Source organism: Rhynchophorus ferrugineus, unplaced genomic scaffold (assembly GCF_030347505.1).
Source record: "Rhynchophorus ferrugineus isolate W39M unplaced genomic scaffold, kcgeb_rfMv2 rfM2, whole genome shotgun sequence".
Classification (NCBI taxonomy): Eukaryota; Metazoa; Arthropoda; class Insecta; order Coleoptera; family Curculionidae; genus Rhynchophorus; species Rhynchophorus ferrugineus.
The window spans coordinates 34075243-34095695 of record NW_027472581.1 but is presented as its reverse complement, the minus strand read 5'-3'; the positions used below and the strand labels follow the sequence as shown (position 1 = coordinate 34095695).

General features: G+C 30.6%; 1 long non-coding RNA gene across 1 annotated transcript; it reads left to right on the top strand.

Annotated features, from left to right (window-relative positions):
* The first annotated feature begins 14710 nt into the window (after positions 1-14710).
* Positions 14711-16286, top strand: LOC143191078 (uncharacterized). Its single transcript, XR_013004397.1, has 3 exons — positions 14711-15649; positions 15716-16061; positions 16133-16286. It is a non-coding gene; the product is annotated as an uncharacterized LOC143191078 (long non-coding RNA).
* Positions 16287-20453: the final 4167 nt, after the last annotated feature.

Genomic DNA, 20453 nt, shown 5'->3' with positions numbered 1-20453 from the left:
ATAATATAATTTAGGGTATAATAAAGGTATTATAAAACAGCTCATAATGCTAAGAAAAGCTTTCTGTTCCAGAAAAAGGGACAAAATATTAGCAATATATCCAACCAAGGCCATTAATAATAACCCATATTATTTTCAGGCTTATTTAATAAATGCTATTTTTTACAAGATTTACCAAATGATATATATCGTAAGGGTTTATAAAGGGCTGATTTATTATTATGAGGACTGCTATGGAGACACAACAAGGAGTTTTACTAATGAAACATAATTTTAACGAACGCTATATAAGATATCCCAGAAAAGTAGTTGCAGTAAAGTAAGTTTGTGCTATATAGACATACATTATCTTCCAGTAAATTCCTCGAAACTTCTAATGAAATATAGTAGAAATCGGCATTTTCTTTATTTTTTTAAAGACATATATGAAATAGTAATTTTGTAAACGAATTATTATTCAATATATTTTGCCATGTTAAATTTAGTAAAGTAAATAGTTCATCAATAGTTGTAACAAAGTTATATAAGTTTTGAAACTTAAAAAAAGAATCTACGAGGAAACGAAGCGTAATATAGTTCTTAAAAGAACAAAAATTACAGTTTGAAAATAACTTGACATTTTTGAAAGGAAAAAATGGAAATCCATTTCCATTTATCTCTTTAAAATAAAGTGTATATATTTGAGAATAAAAACAACCGGTCTTACAAAATTTTGAGATATATACGAAGCTTCATATTATGAATTACCCAATGAATTTCAAAAAACAAAAATATATGGATATTACAGAAAGACGCATATATGAGTAGTATAAAGCATTCAAAGGACCTAGGAATATCGAAACAGATGATAAAATCAAATGCTCAAAAGGCAAATATTTATTTGTAGACATTAACAATATTAGAACTGATATTTTGGGCAGAAAATACGTGTTCTTGCAATTGGAACGAAAAAATCCCAACTTTATCCAAAACTCAACAAATACCATGTTGTAAGTGCTGTACTTATCTAATATGATAGTATGGGACTTCCCACTGTTCTCAGACTGTAGGTAATTTCAAAATCACTCTGTAAAAAATATTTTGAAGACTAAAAAAGAGCTGAAATAAGTTTACGACTTACGATAAATATTTCTAAGACGAAATAAATGTTGAAAGATAGTTGAAATAATCGTTTGCTGTATTCCAACAATTATAATTTTAATATATGTCCAAATATTTAAAATTCTGTTACTGAAAAATCATCACATGAGTGTTTAAAAGTTAAGTTTTTACGGATGAAAATTTCTTTTTAAACGTTAATAATATTAGGACCGATATTTTGGACAGAAAATATGTGTTCTTGCAATTGGACCGTAAAAACCTCACCTTTATCTTAAACTCAACAAATATCATATTGCAAGTGCCATACTTATCAAATATGATACTGTTCTACTGTTCTCAGACTAAAGGTAATTTCAAAATCACTGTATAAAAAATATTTTGTCGGCTAAAAAAACAGCTGGAATAAGTTTATGACTTACGATAAATATTACTAAGAGGAAATAAAAATTGGAAGATAGACCTAAAAGATTCCAACTTTATTCAAATCGCAACGAATGCTTCAAGACCAACTACCAAGTACTGTGCTCATCTAATATGTGTTCCTATGTTCCTTGACCAAAGCAAAATCGCTCAAGAATTAGTGTATTTTTACTATAAATATTACAATACATATAATTGTTTTTCAAATATTCACAGAACTTTTCGTACAAACAAAGTACGTTACTGCCGTAACATATATTTACAAATTAAATTATATTTAAATAACATTTTGTTATGTTTTCATAAAAAATGCTGCCGTTTCTGTTTACCGTACCTACAACGATCACTTTGTACCCAAGTTTTATTTAATTTTAATATATAATGAAGTAATTTGTAAAGTAAATACGTTTCCCCAACAAACACAACAATAAACGTCTCCCCCGAAATGTAATCTAAAATCAAGAAGTTTCTGATGATATTATCTTGACTTGAATATCAAGCCACTTACAAAATAGATACAAGCTTAGGTTTGGAATTAATTTGGCAAGTTCGGCATAGCCTCATCGTTCGAAATTTATGTAAATTGCCTTACCAAATACATAATCGTTAAATTCGTAAAAATTTGGAACAATTTTTTCAAGCGGTATTGGTTTATCCCTATAATTCTCTATATATAAAATTGGTATGTCGACTTTGGTTTATTTATATACGGTTATATATTAACCCAGAAGTGTCGATATTTTAAAACTTTTTAAAAATACCGTTTTTTTTATGTCTAAAAAATATCCTTCATTTTTTTAGATTCGAAAAATATCGGTGAACAAGAATATCGATATACCAATATATCGATAATATTTGGACATCCCTAGTTCACTTTACTTATATAAACAAAAATCACAACAAAATACAATCGTCTACAAATATATATCGTTAGATAAAAACTGCAACAAGCCACACTGGAAATATAGAGATTGTTTGTTAAAATGTGGCATCAAGATTGCATTGTTTCTTTTTAAATCTATTCTACCTGCCAGCAGATTTTGACGCAATCACGTAACAAGCTCCATAAATTAAACATGGCAGGACTGGAAAGAAAACTGAACCATAAAAAGTTGGAAAACTTCAAGCCTCTCGTTCCGATATATCCCTCCCATATATTACAGATTCTATTGTGATACCGGCATTCAAGATGTTACAACCAACGGAGAGAGAAATAAGAAAACCGAAACTATTGTTGATATCGAGAATAATAAATTAGAGAAAAGTAATTAAGCTCTATCAGACCGAGGGCCTTTTAGGTTTTAAATTAAAGTTATTTTATGTAGTTAACTAGCATCTATATAAGTGCTATATTAAAAACAAAACCTGTAAAATATTTGTAATTTTTTGTATGGAATTATAACAAATTGAAAAAAAATTGGTCAATTTCACCTCAAATGAAAGGAAAAACTAGATCCTGGAAAAGGAAATAGATACATTTCTCTCTATTTATACTTTCAGAAGTTAAATATAAATTTAAATGTTTTCGATACATTAATTCACAGTAGATATTCAGTATATATGTTCGAAAGAATTTAAACAAAAAATAAAAATAAAGGTTCAAATTACTGAAAACATCCACCGCAATTCGTTGGATATAACCGCCAATGATTTTTCTTTACCTTTACATCCAATGAAGATATCATAGTAAGGAATCTTCCGATCTTATAAATATATATTTAGGCATGATACTGACTACCAAGCTCAATTGGACAGTGCATTTTAATAAGAAAATAGCTGAAGTTTGTATGTGGGTCAAAAAATGTGATGGTTTCTTCGACAACAATCTGGGTTATCACTTTACAAATTATTATTATTTAAACAAACTTTACAGACAGTGTAGACCGGTATGCAAATATGAGGTTGCACAAAGAAATCCAATAACAATAAGTTCCAAACTTATTCAAAATGTTATTCGAGCATTATTATCGCCCCATAGTATATTCACAAATATACAAAATACTACAACTACTCAATAAGAGAGGAGCTATCCGAAGATTGAAGACGCAGAAACCGTTTGAATTAGTATAGTTCAGTACCGCCTTAGTCGGCACATTTGTCAAGGGGACAGTTCGGTCCTCCTACTGTTGCGATAGTCGCAGGTTCGAAACCTACCATTGCATGGTGTTGTAAATTTATGTTTTTGATTTTTTATACTTGTGATTGTCAACAAGGCAAAAGTGCAAAATCCGACAAGCAAAATGATCCCAGTCATTCCACTGAAGTATGGTCACTGGATAGTCGGTAGGCTTAATGCTTAAGGACCATGGTTTGGAGCCCACGTCAAACAGTAGATAACTAGTAGTAACTAGATAAATTCTAGTTAATAAAAAGAAGACAGGTTTTAAAATGATGTGAAGAAAATCACTGGAACTACATCCATCGAATGCTAATTATGTTTGAAAAATTTTTAATCTGTTATATTAATTCCAGACTTTAAGAGCAACATTAAGGAAAGATACTAGATAGTAGAATAATTAGTTATAATATGTATGTTATGTGTAGTTATAATTAAAATTAAATTAAATTAAATTAAACAGATTTTTCTAGAAACTTCTAAAATAAATAGAGTATTTCGGCTTTTAAGGAATTTAATAAAATCAATGTTTCAATAATCTTCAATAGTATATATAGCAGTATATATTTCCAGTATATATTTTCGAAAAAAGTTTAAACAAAAATGTAGAAGATCATATATAAATTTGGCGGGAGTTCCACAATGTAGCGTCTTAGGACCTCTCCTATATCTGTTCTATACCGCTGACATTCCAACAACAAAAGAAACACTACTTGGATATACATTTGCTGACGACACAATTATTATGACAAACTACATATCTCTGCCTAGGGCAATAGAAAAAATATAAGTAGCAGTCAACAAAATCTACAAATGGACTAAAGATTTGAAAATTCAACTTAATAGCTCCAAATCTGTCCACGTTAATTTTGCATTGCGGCGAAATAATAAAAACTTAATTAATCACTCAATGGATGCCCGATTTCTCAAGCAGAATCAGCTAAATACCTCAGAATCCATCTACAGTAGACCTAGACAGTAGACAGTAGACTAAATTGGAAACATCATGTTAGACAAAAAACAAAACACATTAGAACCAAAATAAAGCAACTATACTGGTTAGTCGGAAGATATTATCAACTTGATCTAAAATCGAAGAGGTTGATTTATAAAGCAATTATAAAGCCAATTGGTTCCTATGGGGTGCAAATATGAGGTTGCACTAAAAATTTTAATCAACTAGTCATCCAACGCTATCAAAACAAGGTTCTTCGATTGATTACCAATGCCTATCGTTATGCAACTATTGAAGAACTGCACGATGACCTGGAAATCGAATGGATTTGCGAAGTTATCCAAGATTTCGCCTTGCAACACGAAAGAATATTACTAAATCATACTAACGGGGAAGCAATACAACTGCTGGACAGCGCATAGGATGTCAGGAGATTGAAACGAACCAAACCATACGAACTTATATAAAGTGTATGTCTTTAGTGTAAACTATAGCTATACGTTATTATAATTTTATAATTGAGGAATACAAATTGATGTATTTTCTCGCACTCGTCTTGCTTGTGAATTAATCTAAGTACAAATGAAAAGTAGTAATAAATTAATTTATAATTAAGATTGTACTAAGCGTATGTAATAAATATGTTATAAAAAATATATATATAAATAATTGTTAAAAGTTTACACAATTTAACCGTCGAAAATATTATCTTACTTTATATCACGGATATTAAACTATATTAGTAAATAAATCTACTAAATTATACAACTATAATAAATTAACTATTAATAAATAACTATACAGTTCACCTCAAGATATAAAGCTTCTCTTGTTCAAGGCTTCCAAGAGGAATAGAACCACACAACAATCAAGTTACTTAAATGGATTTCGAGTGTGCGGCTTACGTAAATTGGTTGAATTAATATCAGATCTTCCATACAATTTCCACGGCCCAAACGCTGAATTGTCATTGTTCAAATTAAATTACGTTCTAAATCGCATGTCCCTTGTTAGGCGCGTTGCCCCTATTCCTGCTCCACTCGACGTTAAAACATTTTTCTATAAATTTCGGAAATTTACTGTCCGGGCGTAAAAAAGAATCACGTGCTGTTTTAGTCGTTGGGCTGTCTGTCACACGCTGCCACCGTAAATTTTACGATCCAATACGTAGGAAAAAAATACTAAATCAAATACGATTTTTTGATTATCGAGAACAAGAAATGTTAAAAGTCCTGGTCCATTTTTAGTCTAAAGATGTTCCACAGAATTTTTTTTCACTTAATTTAATTTAATATTCTCAAACTTGGTTTTGGAAATTTAAGGAAGAGCATTTTCTTACACGCTTACACGAAATTTTAATATTTCGAATGGAAATATTTTTAAATGCTTGTCTTTATTTAGCCACCCGATAAAATCTTTAAAAAATCTTCTAAATGTCTAGCTTTGAATGCATTTATTATAACTTCAAGTTGGCCTTGGAAAATTGAAAGGTCTACTATATTAAGTTAATGAAGAATTAAGAAGTGTTGGCGTTATTACTATCAATACAACACTTTCGGAACATGGCAATTTTCGCAGAATTCGAAGTTCGACGAGAAATTTAAGGAAAAAAGGTTTCAGTTTCTACAATAATCCTTAATATACAGATTTTTAAAAGCTCTCAATTATTTCAATTTTAAATAATTTGTCAATAAAACCACAAATCAACATCTAGTAAATTAGTAAAGCAGTTCACGCGACTAAGCTACATCTAGCATTTTGCTCATTCAAATGTCGCTCCCCCTATTTATGAAGACAAGTTAATTCAATCCATAGATTTCATTTCTATAAAATCTACCTTTAACTATATATATATATATATATATATATATATATATATATATATATATATATATATATATATATATATATATATATATATATATAGTCCTGGACCATTTTTAGTCTAAAGATGTTCCACAGAATTTTTTTTCACTTAATTTAATTTAATATTCTCAAACTTGGTTTTGGAAATTTAAGGAAGAGCATTTTCTTACACGCTTACACGAAATTTTGATATTTCGAATGGAAATATTTTTAAATGCTTGTCTTTATTTAGCCACCCGATAAAATCTTTAAAAAATCTTCTAAATGTCTAGCTTTGAATGCATTTATTATAACTTCAAGTTGGCCTTGGAAAATTGAAAGTTCTACTATATTAAGTTAATGAAGAATTAAGAAGTGTTGGCGTTATGACTATCAATAAGAATTCGAAGTTCGACGAGAAATTTAAGGAAAAAAGGTTTCAGTTTCTACAATAATCCTTAATATACAGATTTTTAAAAGCTCTCAATTATTTCAATTTTAAATAATTTGTCAATAAAACCACAAATCAACATCTAGTAAATTAGTAAAGCAGTTCACGCGACTAAGCTACATCTAGCATTTTGCTCATTCAAATGTCGCTCCCCCTATTTCTGAAGACAAGTTAATTCAGTCCATAGATTTCATTTCTATAAAATCTACCTTTAACTATATATATATATATATATATATATATATATATATATATATATATATATATCAATAATATAAACAATCATAATTATAAACAACCACAAACATAAATTTACGACCATATCATAGCAGTATTCGAACCCTCGACTATAACAACAGCAGAAGAAACGTCGAAAGAAACGAAGAAGAATCGCCTTGACCATTGCTCCATATATATTCTGACATTGAAATATCCAAGAAAAAAATGAAAAGAAATCATGAAATGCTTCGGTTTCTACGAACAATTATCAATGGATATAAATTTAAAAGTTCTTAGATTATTTTAGTACTATTTTAATAATCTAGTTACAGAACAATGAACACTCAAGAAAATAAAAGAAAATACAGATAAAATAAAATATAAGAAACCTAATAGAAGCGTAAAATATCTAATCATATTCATTTAAACATTTTAAATACCCGGTACAAATTCTTTAAAATCAAACTAACAAACTTTATCATTATTTAAGATAACTCATGTTTAAGAGCTTTTAATTATTTAAGTAGCAAGAAAAGGCGATTATTACTTCATATTTAGTGGCAAAAAAAGAACACAGTCACTGAAGAAAATCAATAAGTTAAAACTCTGAAGAATAAAGTCGGTAAGTTAAATAACATTATAATATATACACATCATTTTGCATGTAGAGCATATATAGTATATGCTATATATCACTATATATCAATCAATGGTACATAGCAATTTATAAAATAACAGAAACTCAAATATTAAGAACCTATCATTCAGTTGCAACATGTGAAACAACATTGAATGGGAAGTAGTTGTATATTCCTTATTTTGCCAAAACAAATGGAAAATCTAACAAATCTGACAAACTACCGACCTTAATTTAAGTAAAATTATCCTAAATATATAAAATTTGGCACTAGAACGTAAACTTAATGGTACATAGCAACTAGTTAACTGAGAGAAACTCAGGTATGAGGAATTGAATGATATTGCAACCTGTGAAGTTACTAGTTAATTAAAAAATTAAAACAAAACCAATACCAATAAATGGAATGATTTATGTATTTAATTTTTATCAAAGAATTTGTTACATGCATTTTGTAAGATAAATATCATTATTATATGTAATATACATGTATATTTGCTCATTTTATCAATTTTCGATATATTCAAATCACGTAAATTGATAAAAAAGCAATAAATATTTCTTGTAATATTGAACAAATTTATGGACGGTATAGTCAATATACAGGACCAGTTCATAGGGCTATTTGAATCAGATCCATAGACATACTGTAGTTCTGTTGGTAATATTACTGCGCATGTAACCATTAATTGAATTTAAAGTTTCCTTATTTGAAATTTAATTATTAGTATCACAAATAATGGGTTTGAAGCTAGAAGGGCTGGCAATCACATTGTATCGGCGCTAACTAATTAAACAAAAACATGATCGTTGTGAAAATGAAAAGAGTGTGCAGATTTAGGAATTAACAACTACCACAGACAAACAAAAACAATACACAAAAGGTATTTAAAAAAAATTATCAAGAGTTCAAGGACCTTAAAATTGCAAAATCAAAATTGGCTTTCATTAAAATATTCTGACAAAGAATATTACTATTATTTAATATTTACTTACATATATTTTATGCAAATTGGAACTGATTTTCCAAATATTATACTAAGTAAAGCCATTTAAAATGTGAGGGAGATTAATCGATTAAACCCATCAAGATACCTAAGGATGTAAGCAAAATTTGATTAAAGAAACCTAAACATGTATTAACTAATTCACCCTTTAAATAAAATACACTAAAGGTTGCCAAAAAAAAGAAGTCCTAATATAGATCGTAACGTATCCAATAATACAATTAAATAAAATGAAGATATTTAGCAATAACAATAATAATGCATTATAATTTATATCTGTTTACATTTTTTATGTCTCTTTCCCAGTTTTAAAATACAAACTCTTTCTTACACATATTCTTGTTATTCGCCTCAAGATTCGACCAGATTTCCCTAAATTACCGAAATTTATTGTCTAACATAAAAAAGAATCACGTTCCGCTTTCGGCAGTCCAACACACACTATCGTGGTAAATTTAACGACTCATCGCGTAAAGAAAAAATGTCAAGCGAAATTCGATTTTTTGATTAGAAATATTAATAATTGAAGTCGAATGTTGGTTCAGAGGCTTCTTTGTATGAGAAAATTTAATATTATCGTAATGGGCCCTGGAAGCTGACGGAAGAAAACGAAAAATAACGAAATGAAATAATGAGTTTGACGAATAATTATAAGCAGAAAAAATTTCCTTCACCTTATCGTCAGGAATTGTATATATATATTTTTAATTATTTTTTATTTTTACGATTAAATTCATACATTGATTCAAAAAAAATGTTATTCTATTAGCCGTACAGAACAGTATATTTATAAAAAAGCTAATGCAAATACAGTGTGATTATGAATAATTCTGTTGAATTTAGACACAATTCAAAACAATTAATATGTAATGTAAGCTGTGAAACATTATTGTGAAACTGCTCGTCATTATAATAATTATATTATGTATTTTATTTCTTAATTAATAGGAGGTTTAAAATTGTTTACATTAATCTTTAGGTTTGTGTTTCAACAGTGAGCTCAGTCCACAAACATGAAAATTAATTATCCAACATTACTTGTACACAAAAGGCCATATTAATCACTTCTATCTCTCATGAAAAATTAGAGGTCGAGGGTTGCTTTGTATATTGTGCAGACGTTAAACAAAAAAAAAGGTAGCTGAATTTTCAAAGAATAACTATATACACGCGACAAAAATTAAAGGAAAATAGTAGCTGGTAAAGTATATAAGTGGTAATGGTTTTATTATATTCTGCAGTTAACCCAAATTGTTTATTAGTTTAAGTAGAAATTATTTCAATATGGTGGCAAGCTACTAAACTCTTCACAAGACTTTATATAACCTTCTTGGGTCAAAATTGAACGAATTTTAATTCAGAATAAAGCAATATCTGCAAAAAAGCTTCAAAATATTTAATTGATATCCAACTACGGTCAAAATCAGAGTGTATTATATAAATGAAATGAAACCGACGAAACGTATATCCCGTCAGCCATTAAGTAACTCTCGTAAGAGAACGCACGATAAGGCCAAGGAGTGGAGAATTCCAATTATGGATGCATTTCTAAAATCAAACCAAAGGTATTGTAACTTCAACGTATATAATATAAAAGCATAACTTCAACTTGTATAATATATAAATAGATAATATTTAAATATAAATAGAATGACATTGAGAAATTTGTGTCCATTCATAAATATTTCCATATTGAAACAAAGCATATGCTCAAACTCGAAAGAAGTGATAATTATAATACGAAAAATTGGGATATAGTCTATCCAAAGAAGTTTTGTTTTATACATACGTCATCATGATGTTTAATGTATTGCCTGCCCCAATTTGTAAGTTCGTTTTAGAATCTGACAATATTGTCCTCATTTTGTTCTAGTTAAAACATACACAATGCTGTCTGATAAGTTCAAACGTGTAACCAAACTAGCCTGCCAAAATCGTCCAGTTGTCAAACGTATGTATCATTCTTCAAATCAATAGTGATAAGAGCTTATAAACCGGAAAACGTTGTTTTGAATGCTTCCCTTGTTTTGATAAATTTCAAATCGCTGGCCAGGCAGAACAGATTACGTCTGTAATCAGGAACAGGAATGAGCTAATGGAGGCCCCCTCTTGCCAGTAAAATTCATTAAAGAGGTAAGTAGTTTTACAGTTATATATTAATTTGTTCCGATTTTTATTGAAAATATTTTTAGGGTGTTGCAGCTACCCTGAATGTTACATTATTGACACGGTCACTGAAATATCTCAAAAAATGGAAAAAATAATCTTGAATTCACCGAAAAAACTGTTCTCATACGAATCAGAGATGAAATATATGAAATGTATAAAAACAGTGAGTAATTTTTCAATACAAACTTAATTTAATACAATTATTCTAAAGAAAACTGATAGTCTCAAAAATATCGAAGAGGGTCTAATGAAAATTCCGGATATTGCTTTTAAGAAAATACAATTTTAAAAGAATATAATAATATGAAGGAAGATTTATTCTTTTAGTGTATGTATTTATATGAGACAAGGATTCTTCAGAATGGAACCAATGTACCCAATGACCACTCAAGGCAAAATGATAATAAAAATAGTGTTATGGCAACAAAAGTTGATGAAAAAAAGGTATACCTTGGAATAAAAATTGATTAAGTTTAATTACTCATAACATTTATTAATAATTCATTGCAGATATATTGTACTTCATGCTGGAAACAGGATGGTTAATAACACCTAGCTAGGTTTGAATGAACTCAGACACATTAAAGAAGAAATTATGAAATTTGAACAAATGTTAGGTAGACGTTTTAACGTCACAAATTATATTATCCCTTATATTTTATTATTTTAAGAAATTTTCTTATCCAAATTCATATTTACTTTTAATAAGGTTTTAAGAAACTCAAAACACAAACAAATAGAAAATGTTTCGTTCAATTTAAAAAATCTATTAAGTTCTTTGTTTACCCTACTATGAGGATGGTGACAAAATTATACTTGTATTATACTTATGTTAAAATCGAGTATAAAAAGTTCATTTTATTTTAGTTTTTATTTTAGCTTTTTATCCTACAGGAATTAACACTATTGAGAACAGCATCATTATTGTCAAGCGGATGAATGATTTTGTTAAAAAAACTTACCAAGGTACAACGATTGGTTGAAGAAAATTACTGAACTAACTACAACATTTAACTTGCACCAGGTTAAGGAAAATTGACCAAGAAATAGGTATCAGTTATAATCTCAACATTTAATTATATAACCATAGCAAAATTAACCCTAGTGCCGTGAATATAAATTCTTCAAGATAATTTAGATATATATAATTAATATTATAAAGAAATATATTTAAATATTTCCTACAAATAGTTTAGTAAACATAATTGTTTTTCCCTATTTTCATATTTTATCAAATAAGCAAAAAAGATTGATCGGCTGAATTACTTGCAGTCTTTAAATTTTATAATAAAAAGGACGTACCACATTAATACTACATAAATCGGACCTGTTCAGTTTACAATAAAACTATGTGCTAAATTCATAACGATTAGAAGATTGTTCAAGTTTCACTGCCACTAAAATCATTAAGGTATAGTAAGACAGTAGGAGTCATACAAGTTACAGCAGAAATGATCACGGACGGTATCGGGGAATAAGTCTCTTATCAATTAAATTCAAACGAATGAGACTTCAAAGCGCTGAAAACAAGCAGAAAAGAGCAAGAACGATTAAACCAAATCGCGATTATATAGATAAAATGTAACATTCCACCTGTTTATGGAGGAAAACATTAGATATAGAAAAAGTGTGTATGTAGTTGTACATTTCTTACACTTTTTTTCATACACTGACCCTCAATTTAAGTAGCTTTAAGATCCTTTTCAAATTTATTTGAGATTCGAGGAAGTATTCCCCAAGGAGAAGTCGTCTTTCCATTACTTTTATTTAATGGCAGATGTAATTATACGAAGGCATTTCAAAAGAGACATGGTCTAATATGATGTTATACACTTCTTGACCGATTTGATGATAGCGTTATATTCATTGATATAGATATTATAAAGCATGAACATATGATCATATGGCTTGAGATTAATGATGAAAATACCAAAGTATTGATAATTCACCAGAATCCAGTTATAACATATGAGAAGTTCTAAATTCTTGACATTAGTAACATTACTTATTGGCTTATTGGCTTTTACTGCTGAAGTTATAGGCCCAATCGGCCAAGCTACAAGAGCCTTTGCTTCTCCAAGGTGGCGCGTGTAGAAGAAAGTAAGTATTACATTGAGGACTTAAATCTGGCTCTATTGGTATGAGTGTTACACTCTGGCATCTGAAAGCTTAAGGTTTTTAAAATGCGATAATTAAGGGAAATTCTACAGGCTCCTCTCAGATATTATTCGTTTAAGATGCGACAATCAATACAGTGTAGGGGAAAAATCGAGAGATGAAGACTACAATTATTTTGGCACATGTCAATCGAATGAAAAAATTCCTCACAGACTTCTCTGGCGAAGAACATATTTTCGTATAACTTCGAAAAAGATATATTAAGAACAGCATAAGCATCCATAATTAGTTATACTGATGTATTCTATAGTAAGATTCTCTTTTCTATAATAATATCAGGAAAAACATAAATATATTCAAAACAGATATTGGAAATCTATGATAACACAAGTTGGCTACTTTTAAATGAATACCAAGAAATATTTTCTTTAATAAAATGAAAAAGATCAGAAAATTCCTTTAGATCTTCACACTGTATCCACAAGAACTCAAACAAGTCAAAATACAATGTGCCCTCTCGTTAACTGTCCAACTAATTTCGTTAAGCGTATGTAATTAAAATATTTCTCACACAACATAAGAAAACATAAATTTAAATTTGAATATTGTAGCTGTGTATTGTATGTAAATATTTATTTTTTAATAAACGTGCTAACATTGATGAAAACAAAAAGTAAAAATAAGTATGTTAAATAAAGTTGTTCTCTTATTACTTATAATAAAGTGGTTAATACCCTCATTTCAAACAAAAACATGATAACGTAATTATAACCCATCTAATCTTCATAAAGATAATGAACGTAATATGTAAAGAACAAACAGCTTTGGGTGAATTTTGGAACGGGTCCAGACAAATGTTATCAAAGTCCGCGCGATTACCGACTCTCATTGTGGACATTCTTTCGAGGTCGGGCCGAAGTGGCTCCCTCGCGATGTGCATTAGGTAACGAAATTAAAACTTTATCAGTTCCCCGGGGGGTGGTGAACACGGTATAGCCGTTAAACGCGAATTTAATTGTAAATACCGGTTACAGGTCCATTAAATAAGATGGTGAGGATGATTATTAGGCGATTATATACTTGTGGAAATCTCTCTTGGTGTCAAATATATTCTGCGACATTGTGATTGAGCAATTGATAATTTGATGCCGTGTAGTTGCTTATTGGCAAGTCATCAGTCTTATTGTGTCTTAGATTTTTTTCATTTTTCTTTGCTTTGTCTTGTTTGCTTGTAAACCACCTGAAACAAAAGAAAATCGATTAGGAATAGTATCTATCACCTTCAACATATTTTTATTTAAATTATTTGGAGTGGTACTTTAAACTAATATTTTTTAATTTTATTTATTACATTGTTACTAGTAGTTCCCAACTAACCTACAATTTATCTTTACAATAACTTAAATCTAGGTATATATCTAGGAGGACCCATCGTCCCTATCTTAGTCTCCACTGTAATAATGAGTATTTGTTAACATTGCTGCTTTTCTATTAAATGCACCTCACTACATTAACAGCTTGGAGTTAAACTAAACCAAATATATTGGCTGATAGGGCGTAAATCTAAATTATCATTAGCTAACAAGGTTTAGCTGTACAAGTCAACATTTAGGCCCATTTGGACCTATGATATTGAACTGTGGGGTACTAGTAGGAAATCTAACATAGATATCCTCCAGAGGTTCAAGAATAAAGCGTTGCGAGTCGATGCCCCATATTAGGTGTCCAACAAACTAATTCAGCGCGATATACCCATAAAACCCATAACGAGTGTGATTCGGAGTGTTAGTGCAAAGAACTCTGAAAGACTATTAGTGCATCCCAATGCACTCGCCAAACAGTTAAATGTGTCCGATGACAGTGTAGTGCATAGACTCAAACGCAAACTACCATACGAGCTGATTAATAGACACATAGTAGAATAAACTAGAATAGTTTTTAAAATAAGTTAGGATATACTTTAAAATAAGTTAGAATAATATCTAGAATAATATTTAGATTATAAGTGGTATAAGAGATCACTCACTGAAGTGATCTTCTACATGTCAGGATGGTTATATTATATAACTGAAATCATATAATAATACTTATTACCCACGGGCAGATTGTTGACGTTCTAGGGGAAAATAAAAAATTGAGTCTGTATCCTGTTCTGGTGTTATCCAAGACTGAATGAGAATATATTCATAGGTTTCAATACCTGCTGGCATAATAGCAATTTATTATGTACTGATAATTGTAATTTTATCGCAATTAACCAATATTTTTTCCTATATTTTAACTCTTTCCTTTTTTCCTTTTCTATTTTACATGTTCCTTCCAGCGATGTCTTGCATCAAGATTCATACCGAAATACCGAACGTAGTTGCTATATTCAATGATTGTTGCTATTAATATTATTTATTTTTATTGGCGTTAGTGCGGTCTAATTATACGTGAACTGCAATTTTGTTATTTTTTATTTTCCAAGTTTGGGTCCAACTATTGTTACTTGCCTGTTATAATTTTCGAATAGCTTCTCCGCTAATGTCTGCAACAACAAGAATCGTGGTGTCATCAACAGGTATAGCCATCGTGATATTTTCTACTTGTGGCATATCACATGTTTAGAGTAAGTAAATAATTGGGTTCAATATATTTCCTTGTGATACACCTACTTCAGCTTCTTTTATTGTAGAGTGGAGTGGATGTAATATAACACAATGTAAAATTTCAATAGCTCAGAAACATGGCTCTATCATTTCACTCCGAAGTCCAATCGACAGTCATCCAAGTGGACTGCACATGATGAACCCGCTCCAAAGCGTGGGAAAACGTAACAATCGGCTGGAAATGTTATGGCGTCTGTATTTTGGAATGCGCATGGAAAAATTTTCATTGACCACCTCAATAAATGGAGGAACATCAACAGCGACTATTACATAGCGTTATTGGACCGTTTGAAGGATGAAATCGCCGAAAGAACGGCCGCATTTGAAGAAAAAGGAAGTGTTGTTTCACCAAGACAATGCACCGTGTCACAAGTGAGTGAAAACGATGACAAAAATCCATGAATTGGTCTTCGAATTGCTTTCTCATCCACCGTATTTTCCAGATCTGGCCTCCAGCAACAATTTGCTGTTCTCAGATCTCGCTGGGAAGAAATTTTCATCAAATGAAGAGGTGATCGCCGAACTGAGGCCTATTTTGAAGTAAAGGACAAATCGTACTACAAAAATGGTATCGAAAAGTTGGAGGGTCGCTATAATCAGTGTATCACACTTGAAGGGAATTGTTTCCAATAAAAAAAAACTAATTTTGCCAAAAAAATTTGTTTTACTATGGTAGCCCGAAGACTTTTCAATTGACCGGTTATTGTATCAATTTTTTTCAATAAATACCTCTAAAATAAAAAAATATGTCAGAATACATTCAAGCCCCTAATATATAATATGGTAAAATATAGATAGATTCATCGTTATAAAATAAAATTCTGTAATTCAGCCACATGACTGAATCTATATATAACTGTTCCGCAACTGCTGATAAACAAAGAGTTATAATTACAGTGTGCATTACATGTCCATACTAGCATATATATGTTACATTATATGACAGCACTGGCAACGGACTGCACTGTGATCTAAAGGATTTCTATGTGTTTTGAATGGCTTTATGAGAGAGATATCTAAAAATAGACATCGGGATGACTTCTACCTATTTTTACCCCCAATATTGCTTTGAATCGCAGTTCAACCAGTCGCCTCTTCTTTCCATTAAATAAATTAGTTTTTTAAGTAAATTAATAGTTTTTGTTTTCTAAACTCTTTTACATATAATGATAAATGGCACAGTTGATGGGATTCCGAAGAGATCATAACCTTTTCTTTTGAATTCATTCAATTAACCGTAATCGAATTAATTACCAAGAATATAAGACAGGTTGACGTTGACTCGAAGCATTCCTTGGTATAATTAAGTGGAGCTCGAGCAAAAATATCGCAGCTGAAGCTGTAAAGTGGCAAAAGGTGGATTAAAGGCGCTCAACCCTAGGTATAAACTGTTCCAATTAAGAAACATTCTAGCTTTGAAAAACACCCTTAGTCCGTGGATTCGCGGAACACGCGTCACAGTACAAGGTTAGAACCAGCAAAGGCCCACTGAGGTTGCTGTGAATTAACATAGACTACTGTAATTTGTACAGGAGCTTGCTGTTCAAAGTTAACGGCCACCAAAAGCGAATTACAGTAGCACAATTTCTTAGCAGAAAACTAACTATTAAAATCTGGGATCACCAAAACAAAACAAAATGAAAACCACTCCATAAAGGGATACCATGTAAATTTCGGTAGAAATAATGTGGTTTCAAATATATTCAATGGCAAACTGACAGGTGAAGATACAGGGTATACTCAAACATAATTTTATTAAGACTGTCCAGATGGAACAACGACCACGTCCATCTCAGTGGTCTTCTCTTTAGGAGGAAGATGTTACATTATATGACTAGAACAGCACTGTGGTGAGCTTTTCCATCTGCTTTGAATACTGTGCGAATGAGATCTCTAACAATAGACATCAGGATGATTTCTATCTATTTTCACCGTCAGTGGCGGTTTGTAATCGCCGTTCAACAAGTCGTCTCTTCTCCGTTAAATAAAATAGTTTTATAAAAAAAATTAATAGCTTTTATTTTCTAAAAGCTTTCATATTTCACACAAAAACTACCGTTTCACACAAAGAAACGAGAATAAGTATAATTTTAATTATTAAAATATAAGTATCGCTATTAAGCATAGTATACTAGCAAAATCGACACATCGTTCATTTTAATTTTTGTTGAAACACATGTATAATAATGAGCTGGCGATGTATTGATGTTTATTAACCTGGCAACAACAAAATTTTAGTTTCATCCTAGTTTGGATTTCACATACATCTGATGAACTTGAATATATTCTTGCATATGGACTACCAGAACATGATGAAGGAAGAAAATATACAATATCGATGTGATACGTTACAAATGTATCTAGTCCTCAGAAGGAAGCAACGCTTGATTAAACGCTCGATGTATCGTAATCTAGATAGTAATAGTGATAGTAAATAGTAAATAGTGCTAACTAAAGGCGTAGAAATGCTTGAACAATAAAAATATAAATAAGATGCAAAAAATTAGTTGTATTAAAAGTGTATGTTATTACTGTCACTATATTTCTTTGTTTGATGTTTAAATGATATCCATCTTCTCCTTTCCAGAATATTAGTGGATATTGCAAAGCATCGTAAAAACAATGATTGTTTTGAATCACCTGTACCGTGTTTTATATGCGTTGTATACGAATACCTCGACATTTAAATAGGTCGCCAGCCAGTATCTTCCTAAATGCACTCCATATGACACTTAATAATAACATGATAATAACGTAGTTATCACTTTGTTATTTTTTGGAAACGGTGTTGAACAGAGTATAAAAAGTTTCCATAATTTCTCTTTCTTCTCTTTCTCATCTGCTCCATGCGGTTGCATAGACTGCGACTTTAGATCAGCATCGGCATTTTGAAAACAAAAACTCAATCTGATGGTACATTTTGCACTGAATCTTAATGTTGATTCAAAATTAACACCATCCTTATTCTGAACAATTTTTATTTTTGCAAATGATGTCATTTCTATTCTCAATACTGAATTATCTGGACTATTTATGAATTATGTGTGCGACCAATATCCTGCGCATTCTCAAAGACATGGTATTTTGTTTTAAAATAATAAATATAAGTAACTTCTTAAGCTAATATTAATAGGAATGTAGACAAAATTTCAATATGCGTCTGTCATAAATTCTAAATTTGTTTTAGAGTCAGACAATATTTTCTTTATAAGTTCGGACACATGACTGAATCTATATATAAGTGTTCCGCAACTGCTGATAAACAAAAAGTTATAATTACAGTGTGCATTACATGTCCATACTAGCATATATATGTTACATTATATGACTGGCAACGGACTGCACTGTGATCTAAAGGATTTCTATCTGTTTTGAATGGCTTTATGAGAGAGATATCTAAAAATAGTCATCGGGGTTACTTCTACCTATTTTTACCCCCAACATTGCTTTGAATCGCAGTTCAAACAGTCAGACAATATTTTCTTTATAAGTTCGGACATCTCACTGAATAAGACTGCCAAAGTCGTCCGATTGTCAAACGTCTACACAATTCCTCAAAATATTAATTATAATCATAGAAAAATAGAAACTCGACAGTAGAGGCGACCTTGGGGAAATGATTTGCCTAGTTCAATCAAGGGTAGCGCTGCGATCGCAACATGTGAATCGCCACTAAAAAGGCATGTGGTTGGCCGGTCAAATTGTCCGAAAGTATCATTTTTAAGTTTCTTGACTTAAGTTGTAGCGACCGCTACAGCCCTTTAGGCCACCACGCATTCACCTACAACAAAGTCAAAGGTTACCAACACTGATGGATTGGTACCATGCGGTTCGCAGCTATAAAAGACCACCACGACGACGTCGCGTTCTCTTTTCTTGTCTCTAGCCTCTTGTAACAGTACCACTTCCACAGCGCTACCGTACTTCCTTTACCTAACCTAATATCCTGTCCATTCTCCTGTCGACCACAAGTATCATTTAATATCGAAATAAACAAGTTTTTATTCAACAGGTGTTTTCAGTCCCCGTGCGAATTCATTACACAAAATAGTAGTCAGTGTTTGGACAAACAATCGTATCAACAGCCACACATTCCGACCGACCGACCGGACGAACATTCCTACAAAGTGGTTTCGGGGGTTAAGAAATCTTTGTTTAGCGTTGTGCATGTTTTCTGTGTTAGCTTAATGTTTATTAAGTGATTAATATAAAAATGTATTACAATACAAAAAATTTACTGTACCTGGGTGTAAATCTATTACCGAAATTAAACATCGTTTTCCAAATAATGACCCCGCTCTTCCAAAAATGGGTTGATCAAGTAAATAAGAGTAAATTATCGGAATTAACCACAATGCAAATATATCAACGCCATTGTGAGTGTCACAGACATTTTAGTGATGAATTTAGAATTACCCTTTATCCATGAACAGGTCTTAGGGTAAATGCCTATCAAACATTGTTTTTGTCAGGTACATTAACTATCTATTATATACTTTTAATATGTATATATTATTTGTCTATAATATCAACCTACTTGTTATCAAGATATTAGTTGTAGTAGTGAAAATATTAATTTAAGTAGTTACCAATTTGTTTCGAATGCTTTCGATATGATGTCATCATATAAAGAAGTATCTAGTCTTCCAAAAAGGTAACAATTAATTATGATAACTGGATAATTAGTACTAATAAATATTATCCTTAATTGGAAAATATCTTAACGATATTTGTAATACTTATCTTTTACTTTTTTACATCTTT